This window comes from Panthera pardus, unplaced genomic scaffold, assembly GCF_024362965.1.
Source record: "Panthera pardus isolate Hobbes unplaced genomic scaffold, ASM2436296v1 HiC_scaffold_17, whole genome shotgun sequence".
In the NCBI taxonomy this organism is placed as follows: Eukaryota; Metazoa; Chordata; class Mammalia; order Carnivora; family Felidae; genus Panthera; species Panthera pardus.
This window is the reverse complement of record NW_026526732.1, coordinates 70,505,595-70,517,956: the sequence shown is the minus strand read 5'-3', so window position 1 is coordinate 70,517,956 and position 12,362 is coordinate 70,505,595. Positions and strand designations below refer to the sequence as shown.

Genomic DNA, 12,362 nt, shown 5'->3' with positions numbered 1-12,362 from the left:
GTGAAATCATGAGACCAGAAAAAAAAAAAAGCTCAAACTACTCAAACTAATATTTTCCAACCTTTCACTAACAGCTAGGGCTAAAACCACATGTTGTGAAGGTCTTGCACTGCGTTATTATTAGAAGTCACAATTCTATTGATACTGATGAGTCATTTGTATCGGCGGAAACCAAGAACTTCCATCAACATCATGTTACACACAGTCGCTGTGGCTTGGCTTTTTCTTTATTACTGGTCAGAGCTGCTTCAGAATGCTTACTGACTGAAAAAAAAAAAAAAAAAAAAAAGGAGGAGCACTCCTTAAGGATGTGAAAGCTTTCCTTCCCCAGTTGATCTCGTTATTCATCCTTCTCAGGATAGTTTTGGGTGACTTGATCAACTCGTGTCTACAAAAAAGGAAGTTTATTTAGAAACCTCAAAAAAGGTAACATTTCACACTTTCCGATGAAAATAAGCAGAACTGAACTCCAAAAACAAACAGTGAAACCATCTTTGAAAACACATGTCAGATTTAAAATGACCTGAGGTCAGGTTTCTTTCTTTTCTTTTCTTTTCTTTCTTTCTTTCTTTCTTTCTTTCTTTCTTTCTTTCTTTCTTTCTTTTCTTTCTCTTTCTTTCTTTCTTTCTTTCTTTCCTTCTTTCGTTTCCTTTCCTTTTTTTTTATAACCTTAATAACATTCAACAGATATAAACAAACTCTGTCATCACTGAAGGGCTTGCACCACACAAAACCATGTCAGGCTAGCCACTGTGCACCCACTCCCCTACTTCCCCACTCAAGGCACATGCTCCTTACGGAGGGAGAAGTAGGTCAGGTTTCAGTTACACCAAGAAAACCTACGCTAAAGGTTTATGAAAGTTCCTTCTGGTGCTAAGGAAGAAATAACAGCATATTCCTTTTCCCCTATTCTCATCCCCTCACCCTTCTCCCCTTAAAGATTCTCAGAAAATTAAAATGAAGTAAAAATCCATTTCCCTGAGGGATTCCCAGAAATGCCACGGTGCTTATGCAGTCTCTACAAAGGTAGAAATATGCCCAGTATTCTGCCCTGCAACCAAAAGGCTATGATGGGCTGCTGGAAGGAGGAAACCCAGATCAGCAGTGACTACAGATCTGAAAATAGCCTGCCAGAAGCTCAAAGGCCCGGTGCTCTCCAAGGGCAGCACCAGGGCTGTGGGCAGTTTACAGTGCGGCCAGCTGAGTGCCACAAGAGCTCCATGAGTCAGCAAGCGCCTCTGGTAGGAAACTGCTGACATGCTAAATTACTCTTGCATACATAAGGTGCACACACCTACCCAGCAAAAATCAAAACAAGGTACACGCAAATTAGCAAACAGGAACCTCTCTACCCTTGCAGTTCTATTTTCTAAGGTTAGACCAAAAATATAAATAACCTATATGCCACTGCCCCAAAAGTAGTGGCAACAACCAATAATAATTAATAGCGGTAATAAACAAACAACTCACTCTCAGTGTTGTGATGTGTGGAACAGCTGCATTCAAATCTTACAAGCCAGTTAATTTTAACTGGTTTTAATTTTAACTGGATTTAACTGCTTTTCCTCCCTTCTGAAAAATCAAAATAGTTGCTATATCGACCACAAAAACTGGTAACAGACAAGCACAGTTCCTGTTTTTCAGAGGGGACTTACTTTCAAACCCACAATATCAAGATGCTTAACATAAGTGGAAATTTAAAATTTATTGTTTGATGTGGGAGACTTAAACCTGTATACTAATTCAGATCCCACAAATGTTAGAGTAATTACATCTCAGGTTTGTCCTACGCGTCTTTCATCTCTGTTCTCTCTTTTAATACAGGATCCAAAAATCTACAGGAAAACTCTTTGGAACTCAGAACACATTTTCCCATAGAGACAATGCCATGCTAGTGAGCTAGCATTCCAGGATATTCCATGAAACAGTTTCAAATGTAAAATACAAGTGAGATGTTCAATTGCAATTTAAAAAGAGAAAATAATACTATAATAATTGTTCCAAAACCAATTAAAACTTAAAAAAAAAACCCTCTTGACTGACTGTGTTTGAGGAAGCATCTAATTAGAGGAAGATAAGGGACAGTCTTCTAAATAAGACTTTTGGTCTTCATCTTGTCTCACTCTGGTTCTTTCAACATGGTTTAAAAGATTAATTTCACTTTGAAATGCATGGCATTCTCTTACTTTGGCATAATGTATCATTAGAAAAATCTTTATGTTTATCAGTTGTGAGCACTGATTTTTTTTTTTTTTTTTTTTTTTTTTTTGCTTCAAAAGAAATGATCAAGAGTTGGAAGAGGAAAAAATGAAGGGAAAATGGCTATAAGAAGGGGATACTAGTGAGTGAGGAACAGAAAGAAATGGAGTCAGGGAGAAAAGCAGGCATGGTGGTATAACTAAACTAGGGAGACAGAGGAAAGGTAGGAATTGGGTGCCCCACTAGACAGGGAAGTATTCCACCCAGCTACTCAGTGATCTGACCCACAGTGAAGGAAGGAATCCAGCAGGATAGTTCCACAGACTGGCACTAGATGGCGCCATCAACTCAACATAGCATGGTTGCTGGAGGACTTTGCCTTGGCGGATGGGTAGTTCAGAAGGCAGTTCAGACTCCACAACTGGGTATTTAACAGGTAACAGGTCTAAACTAAGCATTGTTTCATTAGTCAATCAACTTCTCCAAACATTCAGATATAATCACCATGCTAACAGCATAGGTCATGCCAATTTTTAAATAAATTTATCAACTCAATTTTTAGTAATAAAACAGGGTGTGGAGGCAGGTGAGTGGGGTCCACTGCTTTTTTTTCCTCCTAAAATTCAACATTTAAGGACAACAGCATACTTTGAGTTCACTGCTACTGAATGACAAGAATTCCTAATTATAAACCAACTGGCTTTCTCCTGTAGTTCTATTTAAATGTCAAATAACATACCATCTTGCTACACAGGTTTATGTGATCAGATCCAGTGTTTGTCAAGAGGAAGGTGGTGTTCACTGACAAATGTATTAAAACATTAAAAATCATCACCTCCTTATATTTTTAATAATACAGTGGTTTTTATCCTTTAATCTGCTTATCTATATTCTCTGTCCAGGACTGGATTTATAAACACCTTCTCCTCACTCAGAGATGTCCTCCCATAACTAGGTTACAAATGTGTGAAATCTTACCATTCCCAGTGATAGAATTTTGCTTCTTTGGCTTTGTCTCCTATTAACATGCTGATGATTCAGAAAGAAGTGATGTACTAGGTATGCTGTTATTTACACCCTAGTAAAATTTTCATAAAATCTCTTTCTGAGCTTCGTTTTGAAAGGGAACAAGGGGACTAGTTAAGGGCACTGGTGGCCGAAAGCAGCACAGCAAAGACTGCAGAAGGATGGAATGAGGCCGGTGGAAGGAAGAACTGATCGCAAACCTTGCTTAGCTTTACAATTGCAGAAAGGATCATCATCCCTGACACTGATCTTACTAAGGAGATAATATGAAAAGTAAGGGTTAACTCTAAGTATGTCTACATTTTCCTCTTGCTGAGAGGGTAATAATATCTTTATAGTTAATTTCTTTTTTTTTTTTTCATAGTTTGACTCTTCAGGGCTCATTCATTTGCATAATATGGAATCTTGAACCCATATAGATATTCTACAAATCAATGCAAGTAATTCTTACACGAAATCAGCTGCTTTAATTTAAGCTCATCATTGTTTGCATAGAAATCTTTATGCACTCATCTGCTTGATTTTTTTAATCACTTAAAACCTCCAACAGTGACACACTAAGCATCTCCTCATTTAGCCATCTCCAAAATTTGAACTAAATACTGAAAAATAAGCACAGTACATTCATATGCTAGATGATTTTCCAAATTGAGCTTCAAATGTGTGCTTGATGTCCTAGTAGCTCCCAAGAATGCCTCTTGACTAAGGAAGACCAACTTAGATGTCCAGCCCAGGGCAAAGCTGAATCAGCATTCCAAACAGTGACCCTGCAAACCTGAGTAATCAGGGTCACTGCCAAACCAACTGCCTCGCTGAGTCCTTTAAAACCATTCAAATCCCCAGTTGAGAGTTGCAACATGCTAATCAGGCAAGATAATCTCTTCCTAATAATAAATTAAAAAATAAATAATAAATAAATTGGGGAGAATGAGAGCAAAGGTTACCTGCTTTTATCTGTTACTAATAGCTAATATTTCTAATTAGGAGCTCTAATGGAATTGGTTTTGGATGAAATTCTTCCTCCTCAGTAGAATCATTTACCTATATAGGAATAGTTTTCCTTCACCTTTCCTACCCTCATTTAAAAAAATGCTAAAAACAAAGTCTTCACTTAACAAGAGGTAGAAGCTTGTACTACAGGAAAATCCTGGGGACAGGGCCATGGGATTCACGTTGTCTAGTTCTTCTTTATGTCACCACTTCTGCTCTCTGATCCCCAGTGGACACTTAGACCTGAGGAATGAAATTATTAGAAAGTGAATCATACGAAAGACAAAAGATGTATTCATTAAAGTTCACTGACACATGATTTTTTCAATTTTATCGTTCAGATAGACATCAACAAAATATCCAATATTTCAGAGTGAGTTGGCCTATATTTCCACTTCTGAGAACTGCTAGAGAGCAAAAACGAAAAGTGGGGGACGGGGGGCAGAACAGCATGGCAGTTAAGAGAACAGGCTGTAGCATCAGATACCTAGTTTCCAATCCCAGCTCTACCTCTCATTAGCTGGTTGACATCTGTGCCTCAGCTTCTAATGATCACACCCAGCTCTGGGTTGTTATAAGGATTAAATGAGTTAATATGAATAACACACATAGGAAGCTCCCAACACAGGCTAGCTATCATCCAAAGAAAAAGAGTTTTAGCATACGGTACAGTAGTTTGTTTTAAATAGATACCGTCAAAACTCCTAAATTGTGCTAAGAATGGTCTAAATAATCCTTCCTGGTCTGCAGAGGCTAGAAACCTTCTTGCTTTGGGGTAGGCAGGGGGTTCATACAGAAGCTGGGCTCACATTTTCATTGAAGATCCTTGCCTAGGTCAGACACTTACCAGCCAACTGGGAGGAATGTCTGTGTAACTTCTAATCATTTAAATGTGGTCAAAATGACCCTAAATATGTTCAAAATAAAAACGCTAACTTGCATTGTTTTCCAACTATGGAACTGAACAGTATTCTTGGCAATTAATTCTGTTTTTATCAGGTTCTAAAGACACAGGTAAATAAATCAATTCTGGACTCTGTATACAGGAATCATTATTTGCCAAAATGGCCCCAAGGGTTATATCATGGTTTATGCAATACTCCAAAGGGCCAAAGATAGTAGTGAATTAATAGGATTAGGAGGCTAGGAAGAAATGACAAGCTCCAAATTTCAGATGGGCTCGGATAGGCAGCTCATTCCATAATTCCTCAGGAAGGGCTGCCCCAACTGCCCAGCCTGGTCACATTCCCCCATTACACCCCCCCTGGAATGGAATACCTTTCCTTTACAGAACGTGCAGTGGGTGATCTGTTACTACCTAATTAATGTCATCTCTATGGCATTCTTCACTAGGGCAGGGACCAGAACTGGATCTGTGACCCCTTACCGCTTTCCACTAAGAGCACTATGATCACCTAACACCATGCCTGTCACATAAGAGATATTCAGTAGATGTTTATTTATGGAATGAATGAGGCATCTATCCCTAAAGAATGGCACTTCTGAACACCTGGCCCATTTTGTTGCAACCCCAAGGTTCTAATACAGAATGGGAAGAAAATAAAAACTGCCACTAATGTGTGGATACTGGGATACTAAGGAAACTTCTAGTCTAAGCCTTCTGGGTCAGACTCATGAAAAGTCCTGAGGAAACTCCTGAAGCATCTGCAGAAAATGACAGGGGAGAGAGAAGAACAGTGCAAGACTGGAATTGGAGGACCTGGAAGCTCAAATAGATTTCTTCTGAAACTAACCTGGAGTTTGTGACACGCTAGCTGCAGACACAGGAACAAATGAAAACAATTACGAGAAGAATAGGAGGATTGGACAGTGGAGGATTTAAATGCTTGGGGAAGGAGAAGATGAAAGCAGACACAAAGACAAGAGGGAGCTAGCAACCGAGCTCCAGTTCTCAGGGGCATCAGCAGTGTGTCCTACAGCCTTCAGGAGATGAACAAAAAAGTCAGTGAGGAAATGACCCATCTCAGAACCAAAGGACAATTTATTATCAGGCTAAGGAACAAAAGAGAAGTTAACCAGGGGAATATGCTGGAGAAATGATGATTATGAAGTCACTGGGGAAGACTGAGAGACATCTTGGCTGTAATTCCAATGACTAGAATGAACGAGTACATACGTGAAATGCTGTCAGATTGGGGAGATTTATTATTTTGGAAAAGATAGCTCAAGGAAAAACAAAGGCAAAAATCCTGCCTGATTTGTGAGGTAGTGCCACTGGTATGGCAAGGTTCAATTTCCATATTCTTTAGAAAAGAAATGGTCCTTGAAAAGGACAGAGTAGTGATTCTAAGGATACTTCCAGCTGTAGGGAGGCTAAGCAGCATGCTGATGGTAAGATTATGTTTCAGGTTTAGGTAGACTAACATTTTAAATCAATAAGAAAGAAAAAAGGGGGGGGGGGAAGAAAAGTAAAAGGAAAAACCCTGAACTGACAAAGAAAACTACTTTGCTATGAAATGTTGTTCCAGGCCAAAAAATAAAAAAAGGATATTCTGGGCAACCTTTCTAAATTTACAAAATGTTTAGTTCACAGCAGGTTTCACTTTGGACTTGAACTATCTGTAAATATTTACATAAAATTTAAAGATGGGCCAGGAGTAGGTCACACGCTCTCACTGACAAAACAGGAGCGATTTTCTATGATTCCCAGGGTCTTGGTGCTGCTTTGCGTAATGTAGCTCTAGCTGTGCCAGAAGTTTATGCCCTTTTCCCCCAAAATGCAAATTTTTACAACCAGCCTTGGCTTCTGATCCTCCAGTGCCTCTGCTAGGGTCCTATGTCACTGGAACTTCTGTAACATCCACTTAGTAAGAGAGGAACAGGAAGGTAGATGCAGTGTCTGCTGTATAAATGCAGGTTTTGGCAAATATGTCGCATCTGGTACTGTTCTATGTTCCTTGTCCATGAGAGTAGGAGCCATGTCCTCTGTTTAATATGGTTCCTGTGCACACCTAGTCATGGACTCAGGGCTCGACTGTACATACAGGATGGGGAATAACCTTTAGACAGTCCAGAAAACACATACAGCATTCAGGTGAAATTCTTTACAACATAAAATGAGAAAATTCCTCTTCTGCAGAATGGGCACAATGCCTACTTCCCAAGGTTGCTTTGAGGAGTCATCGAGGCAAGTACAGAGAAAGTAGTTAACACTGTTCCTGGCACATATTGAGCCTTCAGTAAATCACAACTATTATTTTAGTGGGTGTTCTCAAATGTCAAATTCTCATGTAGGTCCTCAGGCATTTAATAGCCAAGTTACCCCATCTGGTCAATAACACCTAAGAAGATGACAGGTTATTCAAAAGGAATGGATTATTTACCTTCAGAGGATTTCCATGGCACCCATGATATTAAGTATGTGGCTCTTCATGTTGCATTCTCTATCAGAAAGAAAGTTATCAATCCCTGAGTGGGACTCAGTTTTGATTTCAAGTTTTGTTTTTCTTATATCTTTCAATTTTCTGGATAGCTACAGACATTTACTTGGTGGAGACTCATAAATCATCTACTATGTGCCAGGCCTTTAGAAAATAGCCAAATACAGCAATATTAAACAATAAGAAGTTTTAGCCCATTCAGTGGCAGAAGAAAGGTTACCTAAAAGAAAGGCAGAAGAAAGGCCATCTCTAGCTATTGCATACATCCTCATCCAGCATTTAAAAAATTTTTGAGGGGTGCCTGGGTGGCTCAGTCGGTTGAGTGTCTGACTTCGGTTCAGGTCATGATCTCGTGGTCTGTGAGTTTGAGCCCCACATCAAGTTCTGTGCTGACAGCTCAGAGCCTGGACCCTGCTTGGGATTCTTTGTCTCCCTTTCTCTCTGCTCCTCCCCCACTCAAGCTCTGTCTCTCTCTCTCTCTCTCTCAAACATGAATAAACGTTAAAAAAAATTAAAAAGTTTTTTTTGAACTAGTATTTTAAACTTAGAGCTTCCACATAAAAATGCAGATATCCTGCTTCTCTTGGATAAACCAGGTAACATGGTAACACAAAGCCAGTATTCCCACCTATTCCTGTGTGGCAACAGTCAACAAGAAGCTAAGACAAAGTAGTGGTTGCCCTTCCCTACTATGCCCCCCTCCTCACCAGGAGAGTGAAAAATGAAAATGAAGGGCCCCGAATTCAAGAATTATTAACAATTTCAAGATGATTAACAACAGATGATTCAACCAAGTGTGAGATCCTTCTGAGCAGGGGGGGAAGGGTACAACAGAGCACACACATGCCCACGAAGCTGGTCTTGCACCACACCCCCTCAGCAAAACAGGAAGGGTATTTATTTCTCTAAGTAATTCTGTGATTCATTCAGTAATGAAGCCAGCATTAACAACAAGCCAGCTACCATACCCCCCCCCCCCAAATCTGAGGGACAAAAAGTAGGGGAGTGAAGCCCAGCACACTGAGCTAGAGAGCCTCTAAGGATCTCTCTCCACCCTTGTTAAGGCTGGATCCATACCAGAGATACTAAGCGTGAGTTAATCCAAATAAAATTAAACTGCTCCCAACGATATAGATTGGCCTGAGCCCTATTGTTGGCATCACAGGAGTCCCGATCAACCATTCTGAGGAACAGCTCACAAGCGCTAATGAGTAAGTCCCGTTGGCTGTGCAGACAGTGGGCCCAGAAGTGAAGGGCCAGCCTAGGAGAGATTTGAACATGAACCTGACCATCTGGCTCTCCGTGACTCACTTTGATCACAAAATGAATTGCAACAAATTGAAGAGCACATGGCTAGAGTTAATTGTCTCATCTGTAATCTGAACCCACTTTTAAGCAGTTGTTATTACCCTCTATCAGGTGGAAACGTTTCCTACCATCACTGCAAAGTGCATTTCCTGATGAACTGTAATGGATCATTAAATTCCATATCTGAATAACAATACTTTGCACTTATGCAGTGCCTTTCATCCAGGGATTTCAAGGCAGTTTGCAAATAATTAAGCCCCTCATACAGCAGCCAGAGGTGAGTGACTGGAAAGAACTTGCCTGAAGATACTGAGTCAAAGGCACGATTCAATAGAAAGGGAATAAATGGCTTCCTCCCAGGCATTAGCAATACTGAAAAGTGAACTGGGGCGGGGTGGGGGGGTTGTTCTGATGACCCCCCTCCCTTGCTGCCTAACCCCCTCTTCTCTATGGCAGATTCTCACATGCAACCTACAAGGAACAGAAAAATAACTAACAAGGGTATTTATAATTTAGCTATGAGTTCAGACACACACATGCATGAAGAGAATGTTTTCCCATATAATCCTGGCATATGCAAAACGAACTGACATTTCAATCCACCTGCAGAAGCAACAGATACCAGAGGAATTAACTCAACACACTTATGATTACCAAATGTCAAACCCAAACCCTTCCAAAATGCAAAATGAAAATATTGCCCTGCACAAATTAGAGTGTGTTCTAACAAAAGTACTTTTTATTCCATGGTTGTGTATTCCATTTTGGGGACCCCCCCCCCCACTTTGAATGACATTCAAGTTTCAGGAACAGCAAATAGGACAGAATTGGGCAATCAATGTATTCTCTAAACCAGAACACTAAAAAGGAAAAACATTTCAGTCACCACAACTTTTGTGGTGAAATTATAAACTCCTGAAAAACTGAATTTATAATGGAAATGCTGACAGACCTTTCACTGGAGCAGTCTGAGTGCAACACTGTAATTTAGCAATCTCTCTTACAGACTAAAGACTAATTCTAACGAGATGTCATTTTGACTCACGTTTATTACTACCTGCAAGAATGAAAAATGCCATTTACTCGGGAGCTGCCGGAGAACCAGGGTGGGGCAATCTCACATTTTAAGCAAGACGCCCGCTGCCTTACCAAAATAGCCCTCTCCACGGAAAGAGTGGCAGCCTTTCACGCTCAGCTTCTTTCATGTCAGCCAGAGCCTTCGCAGCTCGACATGCCTTTCCTACATGTTACATTTTAATGATCTGAGAAAACCGTTATCGGAGTTAACATCTCTAATTTTACTCTAAACAGACAAAAGCAAAATATCTCATTAGGCATCCTCTCCGCCAAGGTTCCCACTAGGCAGAAAAGGATTTTTATCTAAAGTAATTACCCTTTTCAGTTAAACACACGCAACAGATGAAATTTACACACAGTGCGACTACAGCACTAGACAGCAAAGGTGGAAACCAAGGAACGCCGCGTCTCGCTCCCCGCGGATCCGCGGGGAGTCTGCGGCGCAGTAGGGGGTGGGGCGCCCTCGTCCCTCCCATTTCTCGGGGGCCACGGGTCGCAGCGACCACGGTCACCGGGCGCGAGAGCTGCGAGGCGCGCTTTCTCCGGCCACAGACAAAACCATCGGGACAGCGCCCACACTGGAACTTCCCCCAAGTTGTTAAACTCGCCTACACGCGAGAAGGTGCTGAGGATACTCCGCACGTCCACAACCCCCAAAGCCAGGGGTGCGCGGCCCCTTTCACGTGCATACACTCGGCCCTGCCCGCTTCCTCCCACGGTTCGAGTTCCTGCAAATTCTGGGCCAGATCGAAGTGGACGAGATGCTCACTCGAGTCCCCTCTCGCGGGCAACTGGGGTAGTCCATGAGCGCCGCCCGCCGCCCTCTCCAACGCCACTGGGCTACTAAGCACCCACCCGTGAGAGGAGTACGAAGCGATCACAGGGAGACTCGGCATGGGGAGGTGCGGAGGTGTCCCCTGGATAAACTCCTCTCCTAGGTGGAGCTTGGAAACTGAAGTGTGGGGAGGAAAAAGAGGGTGTGTGTGCGTTGCACTTTGATTTCATGTAGAATCTTGGGGGGGGGGGAGGTATAAGGTTTCTATCTCTGAAGGCACGAGCCCCTCGGTTCAAGCTCCCAGGGACGCATTCCCGTAACGCGGTCACTGGATAGTAGGGATTCCACCCAGCGCGCTTCCCTTGGTCTGCGCTGCGAGTCTCCCAGCTTCCCTCTTCCCGGGACCCTAAACTTGGGCTTTGATGCCGCGCCAGTCGCGGAGGTCTCAGCTACCCAGCGGCGACTGACAGCTGAGCGCGAAGGCGCGGTGGCCGCAGTCCCCGCGGAGCAGCCCCAGGCGCGGACGCCGCCGGCAGCTTGGAGGCCGCCGGGCCTGGCGCGGGGATCGCGGGCTGGGGGCCGAGAGCAGGGCCGTGGGTCTGACAGCTGCTCCGGCTTGCGCGGACGCGCGCCTCCCTCCAGCCCGCCCTCCCCACGCCTGACTTATTACCCTCTGCTCCTCCTCCCCCTGCTGTTCCAAAACACCCGTCGACGCGAGCAAAATACAATGCCGCCTCGCCTGCCGTAAACAGCCTGGCGAGAGAGCTCACATTCGCCGCGCCGCGTCCGCCGGCTCGGCTCCCACCCCCTTCCCGTTCCTAGAAAATGCCATAAAAGCGGGCAGGGCGCTCGACGGGCGGCTGCGCGCCGGGCGGCCGGGCTCCCTTCCCGCGTCGCTTCCCCACGCCTCCCCGCCTGCCCCGCGCACCCGCTCCCTCCCCCCGTTAACTTGCCCCGCCGCCCCACCCGGTGCCGGGCCCGGGACCCAGGGCCGGGGACTCACCTCGCCAGAGAACTTTGCGTCCTTTTCCGCCTCCTCTTCCCAGTGTCTTCCCAGCCTGCAGCCCCCTCCCGGGAGCTGGCGCGGTGGGCGGTTCGGGGGTCACCGAAAGCTCTCGGAGAGGACGCGCATCACATGGCAGCTCGTTCCCAGCCCCCCGAGTGTACCGGGTAGGGGGAGGGGAAGGGTTGAGGGGAGGCCGGAGGGAAAGCAAGAGCCCGGCGGCCGCGGGAACAGGCAGGCGGGGTGGAGAGGGCGGCGGCGGGCGCTCACGTTAGCGCTGCTGCGACCGCAGCCCGGGTGTGCACGGTCGCTGCTGCTGCTGCTGCTGCTGAGGCGGCGGCGGCTCGGCGCTGTTTGCTCCGCGCCGCGCGGCTCGCGCTCTCCCCGGAACGCCCACACTCTCAATCGCTACATTGTTGACATTCGGCGCTGACGTCACCCGCTCCCCATTCACAATAACTTTACGGGAGCCGGGCAGCGCACCTCCCCGGCCGCTGGGGCGCCGTACGCCTGGCGACTAGCGTAAGCCGCTCCGCGAATGGCGCTCCGGGGGCTAGGGTGGGGGGCGAGGGGCGGGGGCGGG

General features: G+C 44.6%; 1 protein-coding gene and 1 long non-coding RNA gene across 5 annotated transcripts in view; one reads left to right on the top strand and one right to left on the bottom strand.

The window, feature by feature from the left end:
* Nucleotides 1–12,243, bottom strand: part of BACH2 (BTB domain and CNC homolog 2) — a 355,806-nt gene extending 343,563 nt beyond the window's left edge. For 3 of the 4 annotated variants that reach the window (XM_053904652.1, XM_053904651.1, XM_053904653.1), the window contains exon 1: nt 11,780–12,243. The gene's annotated coding sequence lies outside the window, so the exon portion shown is untranslated. The remainder of the gene's footprint in view (nt 1–11,779) is intronic. The other variant, XM_053904654.1, reaches the window with a different exon arrangement.
* Nucleotides 12,214–12,362, top strand: part of LOC109263415 (uncharacterized) — a 146,650-nt gene continuing 146,501 nt past the window's right edge. The window contains exon 1 of the long non-coding RNA XR_008422958.1: nt 12,214–12,301. This is a non-coding gene — a long non-coding RNA (uncharacterized LOC109263415). The remainder of the gene's footprint in view (nt 12,302–12,362) is intronic.